This window comes from Apium graveolens, chromosome 9, assembly GCF_009905375.1.
Source record: "Apium graveolens cultivar Ventura chromosome 9, ASM990537v1, whole genome shotgun sequence".
Classification (NCBI taxonomy): Eukaryota; Viridiplantae; Streptophyta; class Magnoliopsida; order Apiales; family Apiaceae; genus Apium; species Apium graveolens.
The window spans coordinates 47,789,052-47,810,036 of NC_133655.1; positions in this window are offsets into that span (position 1 = coordinate 47,789,052).

A 20,985-nucleotide genomic window follows, 5' to 3' on the forward strand; every position below is an offset into this window, starting at 1 on the left:
TAAAGAAGGATTCGAAGCCTAGAATTATTCGTTGGGTGCTCTTGCTACAGGAATGTGAGTTAGAGATCAAGGATCGAAAAGGTACTGAAAATCAAGTAGTTGACCATCTCTCTAGATTGGAGAATCCTGATTCTACTTCCCGTGATATGACATTGATCAACAATTTTTTTCCGGATGAGCAGTTGTCCGCAGTTCAAGAGGAAGAGCCACGGTTCGCAGACATTGTGAACTATCTTGTCAGCAATATAATGCCTCCTAATATCAATGCGGCTCAAAAGAAGAAGTTTTTGCATGAGATGAAGTGGTACATGTGGGATGAACCATATTTGTTTAGACAAGGAGCTGACCAAATCATCAGGAGATGTATCCCATTCTGTGAGACGGAGGGGATATTACGAGACTGTCATTCCACAGTTTATGATGGACATTATGGTGGTAAAAAGACAACAGCTCGTATTCTTCAAGTAGGTTTTTTCTGGCCTACGTTGTTTAAGGATACACATCAGTTTGTTTTAAGGTGTGATCATTGCCAAAGAGTTGGGAATCTTACTAGAAAGGATGAGATGCCTTTAAATGTCATGCTTGAAGTTGAGGTCTTCGATGTTTGGGGAATCAATTTCATGGGACCATTTATCTCATCCTGCAATGATCAGTACATCTTGCTGGCAGTCGATTATGTCTCAAAATGGGTAGAAGTCAAGGCTCTACCAATGAATGATGCAAAGGTAGTGTTGAGTTTTCTTCATAAGCAGATATTCACAAGGTTTGGAATGCCACGAGTTATCATAAGTGATGAGGGGTCGCATTTTTACAATCGTAAGTTCACTTCTATGATGCAACGCTACAATGTGAATCATTGCATCGCTACTGCCTATCATCCACAAACTAATGGTCAAGCTGAAGTGTCTAATAGAGAGATCAAGCGCATTCTAGAGAAAGTTGTTTGTCCGTCAAGGAAAGATTGGTCTTTGAAGCTCGATGAAAGTGTTTGGGCTTATAGAACAGCGTACAAGACTGCACTTGGGATGTCTCCGTTTCGACTTGTCTATGGTAAGGGATGTCATTTACCTGCGGAGCTTGAGCATAAGGCTTATTGGGCATTGAAGAAGTTAAACCTTGATCTAGATGCAGCTGGGAAGAAGCGAATGCTTCAGTTAAATGAACTTAATGAATTTCGACTTCAAGCATACGAGAACAACAAAATGTACAAGGAAAAAGTAAAAAGGTGGCATGACAGGAAGCTATCTCCTAAGTCATTTATGTCGGGGCAACAAGTTCTTCTATTTAACTCTCGTCTCCGACTTTTTTCTGGAAAGTTGAAATCAAGGTGGTCTAGACCATTTATCGTTAAAACTGTGTTTCCACATGGAGCGGTGGAGATTTCTGAGAACGATCCGGGCCAAGCATTCAAAGTAAATAGATAGAGATTGAAGCACTATTATGGGGATACGGAAAACTGGGAAGTGGTTAGTGCCGTGTTATTGTCAACTTGATCGAACTACTCTACGTCAAGCTAATGACGTAAAAGAAGCGCTTCTTAGGAGGCAACCCAAGATATGAGACCATAGGAACCCTTAGAATTTAGTTCTTAATCCAAAAAACCAAAAATATCATAAAAACACTTGCAGAATTTTTTTTTCCAGGAACCTTCCAGGCGCCCGCCTGCAGGTTCCAGGTGGCCACTTGCTGGCAGGCGTCCGCCTACTGGTTCCAGGCGACCGCCTGCGGACCTGGATTTTGAAAATTCGGTTTTCAACCTTATAAAAAAAATAGAAAAATCAAAAATACAACACCACAGCATTACAAACCCCATTACCCACAAATTCTTCCTACAAATTAGCCTCAACCCCACTCCTAATCTAATTCTAACCTAAATCCTACCCTATATATACACATAACCTCTCAAATATACACTCCCATATTCTTTCAACTTACAAACCCTTTCCTACACACAAAATACAACTCTCAAACTCTTATTCTTAGTTTCAATGGCCCCAAAGAGATCTCGAACTGTTTATAGCAGCAATACCATTCCTACTGCTGATTCTTCAAGGATTACTGCTGCGAGGCCCCGATTGGTGGATAGGGCTGCTGAGGAGGAGTATTCTAGGATTCTGACTAAGCCAATTCTGGAGAGGGGATTTTTACCATCAGGGAGGGATGGTGAGTTATTGCCGATGATTGTAGGGAAGGGTTGTAATACTTTTTGTGAGTCACCTGAGGCGGTCCCGATGAGTGTTGTTCACGAGTTCTATACGAACGCCAAGGCCGAAAAGAATGAGTATTCTGTTGTTCGGGGGCTTACGGTTGATTATCAGCCCGAGGCCATTCGCCGTATTATTGGGCAGCGACAAAGGAAGCCCCAGGAGGAGAATTGGAATGAGAAGACCCCCGAGGATTTTGACTCAGATTTGATTATTGCTACTCTCTTTGAGCCAGGCACGGTGTGGAAGTTTAAGACCGGATCCAACGAGTATTGTTCTTTCCCGGCTGTTATAATGAATAGGTATGTCCGTGCATGGAATGCCTTTATTTGTGCTAATATTTTGCCTTCTTCGCATGCACATGAGGTTACAGTTGAGAGAGCCAGGTTGTTGTGGGGGATTCTGAATGAGGAGTATTATGTGGACCTTGGTGAGTTCATCTACCAAGGGATTTTGATGTTTTTGAGGGGGAGGATGCATTACAACATCATTATGCCTCTATTGTCATGAAGCTGTGCAAGGCAGTTGGAGTCCACTGGCTTTCTTATGAGCAGCTGCAGATGCCAGCAACTCCTATTGATTCATCGACGCTGAATGCGATGCAGGAGTGGACGGGTGGAGAGTTCGAGGAGCATGGTTTGGGATATCATCATCTAGGAAGATGTCCAGCAGCTGGTGCTACGATGGCTAGGCCCAGTCAGGCTCATGGCGAGGCAGGTTCTTCTAGAGCCCAGGGAGGTGATGCTTCAGGGATGGCTGATGTCCAGTACATGAGGCTTTCCAGGAGGATGGATACGATGTATGAGTCGCAGAGTAGGTTTGCACAGGAGCTCACCCTAGCACTTGGGACTGCTTTCAGAGGCCTTGGAGCTGGCATCCAGTGGCCCGTCTTTGGTGAGGACTCTGCTTATCCGCCTCCTGATACTCCACCCTCTGAGGGTGATGATGATGATGATTTCTCTGAGTAGGTATACCCCGTGTTCCTTTCTATTACCTTCATTGGGGACAATGAAGATTTTAAGTTTGGGGGTGGTAGTTAAGGAACTTATTTGTGTGTGTGTCATGAATTACATATTCATGTTAGTTTAGTTCATATAGTTGCACATTTTTTGCCATATAGTTTTTTTATTATTTTATAACTTTATTTATCATATCATATAGCTCATGCATATACCATGTTCCATTTGTGTTGCTTTACCAATTGATATGTGATATTGCTGCGAGTGTAGTGATAGCATTAGAGTGATGTTGAATCTTGTTAGATTGACATGTATGCTAGAAACACTTGTATTTCACTAAGTCTTAGAGTATGCTTAAGGACTAGATTATTGTCATGGTTTGATGGTTTTTGAGGTTAATCTATTGCTTATGCTTAGAATATACGATAGGCTCTTAATGATAAAAGGCATGAACATATAAAATTGGAGTAAAAATTGGAATTCATTGCTAGTTATAGCTAGGAGTCAAATGGCTAGTAGCCGGATCATATTGTATGCGAGTAGTCTAGGGTTGAGCAAGATGTAGCGAAACACACTTGCTCAGAAATTGAAAAAAAAGAGAAAAAAAAGCATTGAAAAAAAAGAAAAAAAGAAAAAAAGAAAAGAAAAAAATATGGTTTAGTGCATAATTGATCATGAGTGAGCTCTTTGGTATTCGAGTTATTAAGTTCTTAGGGGACTTTGTGTCTAGTGACCTAAGACTTTTATAGTCTGGGATCCGCTGACCCAACACTCGCTAAATGGATGCCATTGCATAAGTCTTTTGTGGACCTCACTCATTGCACGATCAAATAAGCAGTTGTTTATTGTATTGAATAAAAGCATGATTCTGTAATAAGCTCCAGTGATCTTGAAGTGTTATAAGTCATTTTGTGTTTAGAATATATTCTTCGTATAATCTTGTGATTGTCTTGAGGATAATTGAGTTATGATAATTGATCTAGTTTCAAAGCATATATGTTAAGCATTTGCACACACCACGTTTCTAGTTGTATGTTAGCTTGCGTGTTTTGATTGATCTTTAGTCGCCTAATTGCATTTGTTGAGATGTTATGTGTTGGTTGGTTTAGTTATTGCGATGGGGATCGCTATATTTCATGTAGTTTGCATTCATGTATGTTTTTATTTTGTTTTTCAGTTTGTGACGCTTGAGGACAAGCATCGATTTAAGTTTGGGGGTGTGATAAGTGGCATTTTATACCACTTGGGACGTCTTATAATGGCTTGAATTGATGACTTGAAATCAAGTATTTTGTGTATTTGATGCGTTTTTCTAGTGTTTATGTATTTCAGGGTATAACTGCGTAATTAGGGAAATTTCATCATAATAACCCTAGGGGAGTACTTCGGATTAGTTGCGGGGGAGTTGTGCGAAGAATTCAGCAAAATCAGTAGCAGAAAGTGGGATTTTCCAGAAGCTGTGCAGGCGCCCGCCTGGGATATGCAGGAGACCTCCTGGAGATGCAGGCGCCCGCGTGGGAACTGAGGCGGCCGCCTGGGGTCGTAAATTTAGAATCTGGATTTTATAGTTCAACTTCTATTGGGCTTCTGAGACTGCTGTTTCTTGTGGACTCTTATATAAACTTAATTGAGAGACGTTTCACAATAACAAGTAACAAGCAAGGGGCAAGGAGATAAGATTAAGAAGACCGTTTTAGCATACCATAATGAAGAAGAGGAAGCATATGTTATCTTGTGATTCTTTTATTCATTGTAACAGTGGATGCTAGTTTTCTTTACTTTGAACCTTAATACTCTTGTAACGTACTCTGTTTTTATTAAGTATTTTTATTAGTTTATATCGTTGTGTGATTATCATGTTTTTATATGAACCCATAGTGATGATGAGTTCTATCATGGGCTAATCGTGATCATGGGGTCGTAGCGCATTTACTATGGATTTCTTTAGTTAATTGTTTAATACCTTGGTATGTGATGATTGTATGATATCTAGCATACGTTGTGCTTATTCGTCTTATGTGTGTCGCGAACATATAAGTTCGCCTGTTAATCTCTTGTGAAATGACAGTGAATCTTGAGATTTAGAACTTGCCATGCTAGCATAGGTTCCTGTATTGTATGCATGATTAGTGGGTAATTCTAACCATTTTACTTGCCCTGTGTAATCATAATGAATAACTTGCACTTAAATCGTTATGTTGTCAAATTCTTTAGATATATAGGGTCTCAACATAATTGATGCCTATTTAACTTCTATCTTAATTGTGGATTCTTGGTAGAATGGTACTTGTGCAACGAAAGTTGGCTTTTATCAGTTTCGTGTTGTTCGATTAATATCATCACTGTTACACGCTAAGGGTAATAACAATAACTATTGAATGAAGTAGTAATGAAGTTATGATCTCATGTGTGTTTAATATTGTTAATTCAAGTGTAAATATAAGTGTTTAATTCTCGTAGTTAATAGTAGTTAATAATTAGTTAATCAACCTTAAGTGTTATTATCTTGACATTGAGAAGTAATCATACATTGGTGAGTAAGTGTTAATTGAACATAATTAGTCAGAGTCTTTGTGGGAACGAACTAGAAATCATTCTATATTACTTGCGAACGCGTATACTTGCGTAAATTATTAGCGCATGCTTTGTGCCTAACAATAGGGAGTTAAAAGATTTTATAATTTTTTACCTACTTTTCTTTCTCTAATCTCTCTTATTCTCTCTCTCACTAATATTCTCTGAAGCTATTTTCTTATAGGCCTTTTATCAAACACCTTGTGTACACTCTATTTACTCACTTAGTTTTCACAGAAATGGCACCCAAAGACATTATTTTCAATGGAGCTAAGTTTGTTCCTAACAACTACTTGGCTACACTGAGCAAGGATGAAGCCCCATCATAACTTCACTTCATCCAAGATTTTCTATCTGGAAGTGAGATTAGGTATGCTTTGACCCAACCTGAAGCAATCTCAGGGACTCAGGTGCTGGAGTTCCGGAGGTCAGGAGTTTATGATGATGGTGGTGCTAATGGGTCCCTAAGCATCATATTTACAACATGGGAGGATGCACATGTGGTGACTTTGGCCACAGTTCGAAAAGCACTCCAATTGCCAGAAAATTGCACTTATTCAATAGTTGAAGAGCCAGCTCTTCAACAGCTAATGGCCAATCTGGGCTATGACTGCATCACAAGAACCTTTGCAAACAAGTGTTCAAACTTTGATGCAATTCCTATCATAAGTCAGCAAATTGGGTATGCTCTAATTACTCAATCTCATTTTGATTATGCTAATGATGTACTAGGATTCCTAGGTGATAGGATGTCAGAAGATAGGAATACAGTCTATTTTGCTAGATTCTTTTAACTTATTTACAGTTTCTCTTGCTCTGATGCACCCCAGGTAGCAAGTGAGTTGATTTCACCATTTAAACTTGCTAAAAGAGCTTTTACTAATTTATTATTAATTTATAATAAGAAAGCTGTTCTAAGACACCTCTAAATTCCATAATCAGTCAAACAGTTTTTAGTAAACTCTGTCCCAGCCACATACACTGCTAAATATCCTGATGTCCAACCATCCCAACCTCCATCAGCACCTACACAACCAACCACCTCTCAACCTCAACCAACTCAACCTACCATCAGAACATACTTCCAACCAGCTCAATCTTCACAACAACAACCATCAGCACCTACCATCAGACCTTCATCTTCCAGGCCTAAGAGGGAAAAGTCTGTTCCTCAACCTCCACTAAAGAGAAGGAAGATGATTCTAAGGGATGAGTCAGATGATGAAGAAGCACAGGTTCATGCATCAGATTTTGTGACTGAAGAAGCTGAAGGGTCAACCCATCAGAATTTAGATGAAGCTTCGGGTTTAGGTCATTTGAAGAGGAAAAATGTAATTTCTGATGCAGATCAAACAACTCCTTCACTATCAAGGAGATTAAAGAAAATAAGGGCAAAAAGGCACATGGCTAAGCCTCCATCTGAGGATACTACTAAAGCTGAGGAAGAGGATCAGGAATCTCTGATCTTAAAGCCAATTGTGATTGAATCTTTGGAACCTCCAGCTCAAGACAAAGACATTGCTAATGATACAGTGATCACTCCTATTGTCTCTCCAGTCAGAGAACACCAGTTGAAGATTCAGGATTAACTCCTGAAATTGACCTACAAAGGCTGATTATTCCTACTATTTTATTTATGGAAGCTCCAACCACAGCAGCTCAGCCATCAACAGTCAATTCTCCTATTTTACAGGCTGAGATACCAACAACTCCTATTCTGGAGATAAATTTTGATGATCGGAATTTAGATGAAGTTGTTCCAGAATCTCCAGTTGCCTCACATACTCTTGTACTGTCAGAGGATAATGAGTCTTCTTCCAGTTCTGAAGACAGTGTTTCTGTTGATACTCCAGCTCCCATTCTAGAAAAGGAGGTACTTATTAAGAAGTTTGTTGAACAAGATGCTCCTATTCCTTGGGAAGATAATCACAGAGGTGTGGAGTGGACCAAGAAGTGGAATGAAACTGATTTTATTCCAAGCTCTAAAGTTCTGACATAGCACATTGCTAAGGCTGATGAGCTGATGACAAGTTCTGATTTTAAGACTCAACTCAAAGTCACAGCTCTAAGTGTCAAGACTCTTCAAGGTCAACACTCTACAACTCATTAAAAGGTTGAAAAACTTCTTGAAAAGGCTGAAAAGCTGGATATGGAGACCAAGCTTGATAAAAAGAGGTTTATCAGACCTATTTCTGAGAAAGTTGAAGCCATTGAGAAGTTTCAAGAATAGCAACAGGCCCATATCACTGAAGTCCTACAGAATCAAGCATCTCAAAAAGCTCAATTGGATGAAATCCAATCTTCAGTTGAACTTCTTCTCTCTCTCCTACTACCTGATGATAGTAGAAGTAGTAGTAGTAGTAGTAGTAGTAGTAGGAGTAGCAGTAGTAGTAGCAGTAGTAGTAGTAGTAGGAGTAGCAGTAGTAGTAGCAGTAGTAGTAGTAGGAGTAGTAGTAGTAGTAGTAGCAGGAGTAGTAGTAGTAGTAGTAGTAGGAGTAGTAGGAGCAGTAGTAGTAGTAGTAGTAGTAGTAGTAGTAGTAGTAGTAGTAGTAGGAGTAGTAGGAGTAGTAGTAGTAGCAGTAGGAGTAGTAGCAGTAGCAGTAGTAGTAGTAGGAGTAGTAGGAGTAGCAGTAGTAGCAGGAGTAGTAGTAGGAGCAGGAGTAGTAGTAGCAGGAGGAGTAGCAGGAGTAGTAGTAGTAGTAGTAGTAGTAGTAGGAGGAGTAGTAGTAGTAGGAGTAGTCGTAGTAGTAGTAGTAGTAGTAGTAGGAGGAGGAGGAGTAGTAGTAGTAGGAGTAGTCGTAGTAGTAGTAGTAGTCGTAGTACTTAAACCAAGACTTATACATGGTAATCTACTGAACTAACTCCTTTATTCTCAAAATAACATTGGGTGAGATCATCCATGCCTAAAAACAACAACATGCAACTAAATATATAACATGCAACTCATGGAAAGCACATAACAAGATTTCGGCTAGGCATAAAGTTGTAAATGCTTGCAAAATCGACTTGCACCTAATACTTATCCTTAATAATTATAAAATATAACTCCTTTTAAGTATTAATAAGAAATTCATCATGGAAACAATCTATTTAAGCACATCTATTTCGAATTTTATAGATAACAACATGATTTCGAAAAGAATAGCATGCAAAACATGGTTGATCATCATTTTAATGTCTTAAAACTAGCATGCATGGCTAAACATAAATTTATAATGAGATTTCAGTAGCATGCAAAGGATTTTAAAGCATGATATCTCCATAAAACACTTAGTTAGCACATATACATAATATATCTCATAGAGAGCTCTTGAATTCACAAGAATCAAGAGTTTCTCTTTGGAGATCACATAAGAACTACACATGCATCCATGGAACTTCAACTTCCAAGTCAAAAAACACTTGGAAAGTATATAAAATGAATGTAGGTAAAAGATTTACACTTGGAAAGATGAAGAATGAATTGAAAAATGAAAGGGGGGTGGGGAATTGGCCTTCGGCCGAGAGCAATGTGGGAGGTGGAGGAGAGAAAATTTGTGGGGTGTTGGAGTGTGGAATGAGAATGACTTCTCCCACTTTGATTTCTTTGTTTTATGCTATTTGGTTTACAAATGATGAGCTGAAGTGAGAACTTACAAAAATGTCCCTTGGTTAAAGTTAGGCCATTTTGCATGCAAGGCTAAGGTAGTAATTTGGTAATAATCAAATGAGTTAGTGGGGTTGGAAAAGTCTTGTTTGCCCTTTGAGAGAATAGAAGGGTGATTTGCATGCATGGTCTCTTATGTAATTTGATAAATATGACAACTAAAATTTATAATGATTTATTTTTATAAAATAAAATACAAGTTCAAAAATTATAAAATTTATATCATAAAATAACTTGGATTTTTAGAGACTTTATAAAATCATTTTCAAAATTTGTTAAAAAAATACCTTTTAAAAGAAAATTTTTCCAAAGCTTAGAATATTCCTTATAAATCAAAAATAAAGAAATTAAATAAACTCTTGCTTTGAAAAATCATATACTACACAAATTAAATTTATAATGCAGAAACTTTCACTCACACTAGCGTTCAATCATTGAATATATTTTCATTTGACTTTAATATTAACCAATCCACAAATAATATTACATAAAATGCCGGTCGTAACATAACCCCAATAAAATAAAGGCGATCTTGGACATGGAACCACCAAAAACCGTCAAGGACGTTCAGAAGCTCACAGGAAGAGTCGCTGCGCTGGGACGTTTCATCTCCAAGTCAGGAGACAAGTGCTTATCATTCTTCAAGTCACTAAAGAATGTTAAGGACTTTGTATGGAATGAGGAAAACCAGAAGGCATTTGAAGAGTTAAAGAAGTATATGGCCCATGCCCCGTTATTGGCCAAGACAGTTTTGAGTGAAGTTTTATTCTTGTACTTGGTTGTTTCAGAGAGTGCCTTGAGCGCGGTGTTTGTTAAGGAGGAACTAAAAGTCCAGAAACCCGTATACTATGTCAGCAAAATTTTGCATGGTGCTGAGTTGAATTATTCAACTATTGAGAAATTTGCTCTAGCCTTGGTAATGGCTTCGAGAAAGCTGCGTCCTTACTTTCAGGCTCATCAGATTGAGGTGCTAACAAATCAGCCCCTGAGAAATATCATTCACAGTCCCAAGGCAAGTGGGAGATTGATTAAGTGGGCAATAGAGCTGGCAGAGTTCGATCTCAAGTACAAGCCATGTACGGCAATAAAAGCCCAGGCACTAGCTGACTTCGTGGTGGAATGTACCATACCCAACCAAGAAGTCGGGGGGCAGGAAGATACCATACCCCAAGAAAAGGGAGTCGATAATGGGGACAAAGAGAAGGATGATAAGGAGAAAGAATATTGGGTTCTCTATTTTGATGGAGCATCAAAAACAAACTCCAGTGGAGTAGGATTGGTTTTACAAAGCCCTGACCGGTTCTTGATTGAGTATGCCATGAAGTTAGACTTCCCAACCACAAACAACAAGGCAGAATATGAAGCCCTGATAGCTGGCCTTGGCCTAGCAGGGATACTTAGAGTCAAAAACTTAAAGGTCCGCGGAGACTCGAAGCTGATCATATCCCAGGTAAAGGGAGAATTTGAGGCCAGGGATGATACAATGGCCAAATATGTCCACCTAGTAAGGGCTGTGATGACCCAATTCAATGAATGACATGTTGAGCACATTCCAAGGGAGGAAAATGCTAAGGCAGATGCATTATCAAAGTTTGCTTCATCCGAGATAAAAGAAAGTTCAGGAAGTGTGTACTTCCGTGTTTTGAAGACACGAAACATAGATGTTAAGCTTGTAGCTCCTATAGGCCTGGGGACGTCATGGATAGATCCCATTAAGGCCCACATTCAAACTAGTTAGTTTCCAAACGATGCAATTGAAGCACGGAAGTTAGCTGTTCGGGCACTAAGGTACTCTTTGATAGATGGGATTCTGTACAAGTGGATTCTGTTGATTGAATTATAAAAGACAGAAGCAGCAGATCATTCATTCACAATTGAATACATAGAATACACTCAAGAAAAGAAAAGAACAGAGCCGCACAAAACATTTCATCTTCAACTGCTCAATTCAAGATCATATATTTCTAGCAATTAAAGTTAAATCTAAACCACTAGAAATAATTCTCTTGTTCTTGTGTAACTATCTAGCGAATCAAAATCCCTAGAACTTAATCTCAAATTGCTTTTAGCATTTAATTCTTTTTATTACAAAATTAGACAAAGTTCATGTCAAATTTATTCTAGATTTGTGATAATTAATTTGAGATTAATCCCTTGTAATCGATACCGTTGTTGTAACACCTTTCAAGTTTAATAATATTTTTGTTTAACTTGAATTTTGTTTTAATTTTTATTCCGCACTAAATTCGATTAAACGGTATAGTTTGTATTCAACCCCCTTCTACAAACATATTGGGACCTAACAATTGGTATCAGAGCCTTCTGATTAACGAACAAATCAAGATCCTAGACTTTTGTGATTTTTTTTCAACTCCTTGAATTTTTATTTATTCAAAAATTCATAATGACTTCACAAAAAGTTGGAACCGTTAAAATTCCACTATTTGATAAAGAAAATTATATTATGTGGAAGAAGAAGATGCTCTTGTTTTTACAAGTGGCAAATCCCAAATATCTGAACTTGTTAAAGTAGGGTCCAAAAATTCCGATGGTTATTAAACCAGAGGTTATAGAAAATGATGTTGTAATTACCAAAGCTAGAACCTATGCAAAAGAGCCTGAAGATTTTAATCCTGCTGAAAAAGAAGAAGCCTCCTTGGATGTGAGCCTTCAATTAATTTTAGTTGATTCCCTTGATCCCTTGATGAACAGACATGTGATGAACTAAAAAAATTTCAAACACATCTGGGAAACTATTGAGGTGATTAATGAAGGTACAGAGGAAGTTAGGGAGAAGAAGTTAGAGATCCTAACCTCTGAGTATGAACATTTTAAATCCAAACCAGGAGAAGGAATTACTATAGTGTTCGAGAGGTATAATGCATTGATCAACAACCTGAACATAAATGGAAAATATTATTCAATCAGGGAGATTAACAAAAAGTTCCTTTTAACACTGCCAACTCATCTTGAACATAGAATCACTGCCATAAGAGAAGCTAGAGATCTGAGTGAGATTTCTTTAGATAGACTATATGGTGTGTTAAAAACTTATGAGTTGGAGCAGATTCAGCAGAAGGAAGTCTACGGGAAAGGTAGAGTGGTCAGCACGTCTACTGCTCTAGTAGCTGAAGGTCAACAACAACAACAACAATCTCAACAGTCAGAGAGAATGGTACAGTCTTCCAAGACTGAGGAAAATGTGTTAGTAGCAGAATATGATCCTCCTACTACAAATCAATCCGGTGATGATTTTTACTCCTTGGAAGAGCTGGAGCAATTGAAAGATAAGTCAATGGCCCAGATTGTCAAGAGATTCTCCAATGTCAGATTCAAGAGAAATCCCAAGTTCAAGTACAAGTCCAACTACAACAGATTCCAGAAAGATGGATCTTCATCCTCTAACACCAGCAGTGGTGGATACAAAACAGGGATGGTTGATCGGAGCATCATTCGATTCTTTAACTGCAATGAGTTGGGACACTTTGCCAAAGAATGCAGGAAGCCAAAGCAAGTAAGGAAGAACTCTTATGATTCAAATCAGAAGAGTAACTCTGAAAGGGCTTATCTAGCAAAGGGAAGAATCTAGGATAATACTGATAGTGAAGATGAAGAAGAAGGGAATCTTGCTCTTATGGATATTGATGGAAATACTTCATCGTCAAGAAAAGAGGTAAAATTTACTGATGTTGAATTAGTTTATCATCTAGGAGGTTCCTTAGATTGTGCTCGTCGTGATAATAAACTATTAAGTCAGCAGATCAAAGACCTTGAGAAAGAGGTCAATGAATTAAGACCTGTGCACATTAATCAAGACAAATCAAAAGAACAAGTATCTTTTCTAGAGAATAGAGTTAACTGTTATAGACAACTCGAAACTATTCTCAAAGACAAGATCACCGTTCTTGAGACTAAGGTTAAAGATTACTTTAATTCTTGTTCGAAGGCTAAAGAGTTCTACAGTAAGCAAGCTGTTAATCAAACATCTGGAATAGGTTTTGATTACAATGCTGCTATTGGAGAATTAGGCATAAACTCACCTCCTCATATCTGTGCTAAAGGTAGGGAAGTACCACATGTGCTTAAGGGTGTTGATAAACCCCTCTATAAAGGATCAATTGCTGAACCATTTGATGAGACCTCCTTTATTATTCAAGAAGAAATACGTGTTGAAGATCGTGCTAATGAGAAGGTTGTTTCCGAGCCAAGTGTGTCGAAAGTTCCAGTCAAAGTTGTGAAAGCAGCTGAGACTAACTCAGACACACATGAGTTGGAAAATAAAAATGCCATGTCTACCATGCATAATTTGCCTGTTGTTAATCCCTCTCATAAAGTATGCGGTGTTCCTAATTGTATGTCTTGTGCTTTTAATTTGATGTATGCTTATGTTAATGGTAAGCATGTTTCTAGTGATAAGACTACTCCTTGTCAGCATGTGAATAATAGGAAGCATGATAGGTCTAAGACTGCTAGTCCTCCTAAGGCTATAAAGGAGACATTTGTGCCTAAGCCTAAACAAAAAATTGTTAAGGCTGTTTACAAGGTCAAATGTCCAGTCATTGAGAAAGTTGAGAACATTAAAGTTAAGAATGTTGTTTTGCCTAACAAAGGTCAATTCTACAAGTATGCCGGGCCCAACCAAGTTTGGGTTCCGAATAAGGTTTAATCCATTTGTATTACAGGGCATTAAACAGGTGGAACCGATAGTATGGATTCTTGACAGTAGATCGTCAAGACATATGACCGGAGATAGAGCCCTACTATCAAATGTGGTTGAGAAAGCTGGCCCAGTGGTTACCTTTGGAGATAACAGCAAACGTTTAACTGAGGCATATGGCTGTTTGCAAGCTGGTAATGTTATCATTGAACTCAAACTTCTTTCAATATTAGTGATTTCTTATTTCATTTAAAATCTTTTGAAATCACTATTGTACATCATCTCTCTCAAAAGATTAAATGTATAATTTTCATTCATTATAGATATTAAGTACATTTTATCTCTATATTGCCATATGTTATGTGATACATGTTCAGTCTCCCATGGCTTTCTTTCATTGACAGTCATAAGGTTGAAAACCCATAACTTCTATCCTAGACTGTAAAGACAACCACGGAAACGAAACCATCCAACACTCGCTTACCACTAAAATGAATTATGAATGAGCGTGAGGGAGATAGTACCTTAGTGTACCACATAAGGAAGGTTCTGAAGTCAACCCAGCAGCTCTGTCTCCTACAAAGATGAGTAGTATTTAAACCAAGACAACTGCTACCTCCCATACATCTTCTCAAAAAGATGTAATGGCTGAAAAGGTACAAAAACAGTTACTAGATTCATCCTCTCAACGGGGTGCGTCTGTTGAATTTTGTTGTTGGCCAGGTTATTCATTGTAGTGTCACCACCTCAAACATAAATAGTTCTTGATGCACAAGGAAAAGTTACACACACAAAGGAGGAGTTGATGGAAATAAAAGTTTCGACCATTTTAAGGTCAAATTCGATTGTTCAAGGTTCTTTAATGGACCAATTGCCTTTACATGTGTTAGGAGAGGATACTGATCCAATAGCCATATGCCAGTGGTCAGTGTCTACCTCCACAAGCTTAAATCCCCTGGATGCATCTGCGGATAGTGGATCTGATATAGGCGCATATCGGCAACTTATTGACAATGATTCAGATATTACCTGATTAGTCACAAGGAAATATCTTCACAGACATTAGAAGGGAACTTTGATCTTTATGCTAAATTCGTTGGATCATTGTTTACCTTCCCAGAATTCAAATCTGGAACCCTAAAAGGGAAACTAGCAACTTGTAGATTATGACTCAGATTCATCTGACGAGTTTAACAGGGATGGGGATTTGCGAATTCCCGTTGCACCACCTGTGACCTTCTTAAGGATGGCTAAGGTGATTTTCCTTGCATGTACAACTGAATTTTAGAGCTATGAGAGGAGTGATACACTTGTGAGAATGAGTGTAAACACAAGTGGAGAGAAGAGTGAAACACATGTGAGGTACACTAAACAGAATCACACACTCACAATGAGGAAGAGAGAGAAACTACTTGTTATTTCTTTTCCAACCAAGTGAAATATGAGAACTCCTTCAGATAATGGCATACATTCCTTCTCTAAGGGGGAGATAGAAGCTTAAGTAATAGTTTGGAGGATTCCTCAACTAAGGGGGAGAAATAGCAGGGAGGAGGAAAAAGATAAAGCACATGTACACTACACTACACCATTGTTGTTTGTAACTACGGATCCTATTGTACGGGAGAGGTGGTTAACACAAGGTGATTTTCTAGTAAGGGAATAAGCTATTTTCCAAAAGGGGAGTACCATTGGTTTTTATCTGCGGATCCTATTGTACGGGAGATGTGGTAAACAAAGGTGATCTTCTTTAAGCAGTTGATTCTCATAGGGGGGAAAAGCAAGAGAGATATGCGCTTCTCAACAAGAAATGTGGTTATACAAAAGAAGATGAAACTACTTGAAGATATGTTCAGTCTAGAGGAACATCTATTTGGAATCTAGAAAATGTTAAATATAATCCAGAACTTTTCTGCTATTTACTTTCCATTTCTGATAACATCTTTTTCTTATTTGTTAGTTGAGTTATCCTCTAGGTATTTCTTGTTATTGTCTAACAAACAAATAGGGGGAGATTGAAAGGCATATGTCATAGCCTATTTATTTATTCGAGGATTTAACTCAACTCAAATAAGACTGTAACAAGTGAATAGTGGATCTACCGTCAAAGAGATCTCTCAAAGTAACATCTGTCAAAGGATTCAGAAACAAGGTTCATCTACAGACTTGAGGAATTACTTCACTGGAAGAAGTTCAAGAAATTGATCAAGCCTCAGTGATATAAATCAAGATTGTGGATTTAACCAAGTGATAGAGATCTTGTCAGGGTATCAGATAATTAGAGGGATTTAATCTGAAGAAAATTAAGTTATCAAAGTTAAGACATGAAGAAACGTCACGAAAGTTAGTCACTCATGAACCAGACAGTACATCGAGTGTCAATATTGAAGTGGTGGAATTCATTCATAATTGACAGTGTTTTTCAGAAGATTTTCAGAAGAATGGTTGCTGTTGAAGAGTAGTATTAATTCTCTATTAATTAATTAAGTCATATAGTTTAATTAAGAAAATAAATTATATCTGTAAAGATTAATTTATTGATTAATTGAATTAATTGATTAATTAATTCTGAATTAATATTATGAATTTTCAAAATTGATTTTGAATTTATATTCAATATTAATTCAGCATGACAATCAATTAAACTGGTATGACAATCTGGATTGTCATACCAAAAGTCATACTAGTTCAACAGATTGTCATACCGAAAGTTCTAGCAGGGATGAGAATTGTCTTGCCAGTTCAGTTTGATTGTCATGCTAGTTCAGGAGATAGTCATACCGATTGTCATGGTAGTACAACAGATTGTCTCACCGAAAGTTCTACCAGCTATGGGATTGTCTTGCTAGTTCAACCAATTGTCTTGTCAGTTCAAGTGGATTCTTTTGATTGAATTATAAAAGACAGAAGCAGCAGATCATTAATTCACAATTGAATACACAGAATACACTCAAGAACTGAAAAGAACAGAGCTGCACAAAACATTTCATCTTCAACTGCTCAATTCACGATCATATATTTCTAGCAATTAAAGTTAAATCTAAACCACTAGAAATCATTCTCTTGTTCTTGTGTAACTATATAGCAGATCAAAATCCCTAGAACTTAATCTTAGATTGCTTTTAGCATTTGATTATTTTTATTGCAAAAATAGAAAAAGTTCATGTCGAATTTATTCTAAATTTGTGGTAATTAATTTGAGATTAATCCCTTGTAATCGATACCGTTGTTGTAACACCTTTCAAGTTTAATAATATTTTTGTTTAACTTGAATTTTGTTTCAATTTTTATTCCGCACTAAATTCGATTAAACGATATAGTTTGTATTCAACCCCCCTTCTACAAACATATTGGGACCTAACATGACCCATTAATAGTAAGATCTTTGTGGTTTCTGTGACTTCTTATCTGAACCGAGCCCCCATCAATTTGCTCTTTCGAAATTGCCTTCAAAAGAACTCGTGTTTTTCTCCCAGTTTCTGCAATTTTGCTGACAAGCTTCCTGTTGAAATTGGCATAAGTTGTATTTTCTATTAAAACTGGCTAATTTGATTGATATGGAAATTATGCATCAACTTTTACTAAGATTTCTTCAAATTTAAGTTTTGTATCTTAATTGTATGAGTTTGATGAATTATTATTTGTCGAGTTAATCTACAATGCCTGTAGCTCCTCTGCAACAGCCTGTGGTCCTTCTACTGATCAAATATGGTAGACTGAAGCTGATGATGCTATGGATGTTCCTCAGCGAGGAATCCCTACTCTAATAACATTGATCTATAGACGTAATGATGTTTCTATAGAGGGATCTTGGGATAACTGGAAGTCAAGGTGAGTTTAACGATAAGATATAGGGGTTATAACATGATATAGATAGTGCTCTTTCTGAATATTGTATATTATTTTTATTGATGCTAGAACATTACCCAAGTAATCATGTTATATATGTTTACAGGAGGACTTATAACTGGGAACTTATAACTGGGTGTGCCCTAATTGCTGATAAGTTTCCGAAATGTATCCTCCCCTATTTTTAATGCCAAGAAAATTCGGTTAGAACCCTTACTTAAATACAAGTATATTTTTGTGATATCATAAGTAAGTACATGAAGATCGACCCATTAATAGTAAGATCTTTGGGGTTTCCATGACTTCTTATCTGAACCGAGCCCCCATCAATTTGCTCTTTCGAAATTGCTTTCAAAAGAACTGCTGCTTTTCTCCCAGTTTCTGCAATTTTGCTGACAAGCTTCCTGTTGAAATTGGCATCAGTTGTATTTTCTATTAAAACTGGATAATTTAATTGATATGGAAATTATGCATCAACTTTTACTAAGATTTCTACAAATTTAAGTTTTGTATCGTAATTGCATGAGTTTGATGAATTATAATTTATCTAGTTAATCTACAAATGCCTGTAGCTCCTCTTCAACGGCCTGCGGTCCTTCTACTGATCAAATATAGTAGACTGAAGCTGATGATGCTATGGATGTTCCTCAGCGAGGAATCCCTACTCTAATAACATTGATCTATAGTCGTAATGATGTTTCTATAGAGGGATCTTGGAATAATTGGAAGTCAAGGTGAGTTTAACGATAAGATATAGAGGTTATAACACGATATAGATAGTGCTCTTTCTGAATATTGTATCTTATTTTTATTGATGCTAGAACATTACCCAAGTAATCATGTTATATATGTTTACAGGAGGACTTATAACTGGGAACTTATAACTGGGTGTGCCCTAATTGCTGATAAGTTTCTGAAATGTATCCTCCCCTATTTTTAATGCCAAGAAAATCCGGTTAGAACCCTTACTTAAATACAAGTATATTTTTTGATATCATAAGTAAGTATATGAAAACCGACGCATTAATATTAAGATCTTTGGGGTTTCCATGACTTCTTATCTAAACAAAGCCCCCATCAATTTGCTCTTTCGAAATTGCCTTCAAAAGAACTGCTGCTTTTCTCCCAGTTTATGCAATTTTGCTGACAAGCTTCCTGTTGAAATTGGCATCAGTTGTATTTTCTATTAAAACTGGCTAATTTGATTGATATGGAAATTATGCATCAACTTTTACTAAGATTTCTTTAAATTTAAGTTTTGTATCTTAATTTCATGAGTTTGATGAATTATTATTTGTCGAGTTAATCTACAAATTCCTGTAGCTCCTCTGCAACGGCCTGCGGTCCTTCTACTAATCAAGTATGGTAGACTGAAGCTGATGATGCTATGGATGTTCCTCAGCGAGGAATCCCTACTCTAATAACATTGATCTACAGTCGTAATGATGTTTCTATAGAGGGATCTTGGGATAACTGGAAGTCAAGGTGAGTTTAACGATAAGATATAGGGGTTATAACACGATATAGATAGTGCTCTTTCTGAATATTGTATCTTATTTTTATTGATGCTAGAACAGTACCCAAGTAATCTTGTTATATATGTTTACATGTGGAATTTAAAAAGAGTGGGAAAGGATTACACAATTTTCTTAGTTCTACCTTCAGGAATATATCATTACAAATTTATAGCAGGAAAGGACCCTGGAAGATGTTCATATAAAAGTACATGCTCTCACTCTTTTTGTTATGAATGTACAAGCAAATATATTGAAAGAGGTCAAGATTATATAGAGCTATACACTCTTCTTGTATTAAGATTTAATTTATTTTAAATTATATATCGACACATATTTCTTTTATACTGTTACTTAAATTTTTCCAATTCTTAAACCATCTTTTATAGTACTACCGGATCATACGACAAATACATGGTGGAATGGTTGCGGCTGTTCGCTGGATGAAGGTGAGTATGAACTGAAATTTACTAGTTCTTGTATTTATAAAGTCAACTTCCACCACACTTTAGAACTGTATTAGTTAACTTGTAATGGAGGTGCCTATGATTTTTATGTAGAATTATCTTTTTTAAGGAATTGTAGCTATAACAATGAATTTCTGACTTTTGCTCATGAGTAGTACACTGTAATAGCAATAAGCTGCATGACTTGGTTCTTGTTTCTTTTTCTCAGTCACATATATCACTCAATGTATTGATAAAAGTAGACGACTATTTTTATGTTCACAACCAGGCCTTCAACACATGTGCACATATATGTATCTGTTATATTTATATTATCATATTTTAGTGGTTGAACTTGCAGACTTTTTGTTTTGTGGTAAAAATCTATTTGGAAATTAAATCAATAATAATTCTTAATGTGCTTGAAGTGTCCCGGTTTAGGGTTAAAAATTACCGGGAGTCGGGATTGACAAAAATGTTTTTTTCTTCCGGTTACATGGCTACTAAGTACTAAGCTTCCATATTCATTGATGAGTTTAAGATAAGAACTCTTCTCATGATCTTGATTGCCTACTCCTAGCTCTATAGCATATTTGAGACAAATAAATTAAATTAGATTTGCTTAATCTCACCACCTTATAGAATTTTACTAAGAAGCAGGGACATTTGGGTCGCTGGCGAGTCCCCGTGTCGGATTCTCGGACACACGTATCCCCGTAAATGACATACAGATTCTTCCATGATACTAATATGAAATTTTATTTTTAGAAATTGTAGTTAAAATCTAAATCAGCAAATAACAGTTACAAAATTAAGTATCCATATCTATTACATACTACATAAGTATTGATTATCATATTAACTTTAAACTAAAAGATTTTACTTGTATTTTTATGTTTTAGATTATTAAATCATGCATTTGATTCATTTTTCAAGCACTTTCTGGTTTTGTTAGTGTGTTTTATGATGTTTAACATGAAATATATACAAATTTTTTCTTTATTTTTCTCGTGTGCCACCACACCCATATCCCCATATTTTTATATTTGTCGAATTCCCGTATCCCCGCACTACGCACTCACACTCCCGCACCCGTTTCCTTGCTTCCTAGAATTTCAGATTTCCAGAATATACAGAGC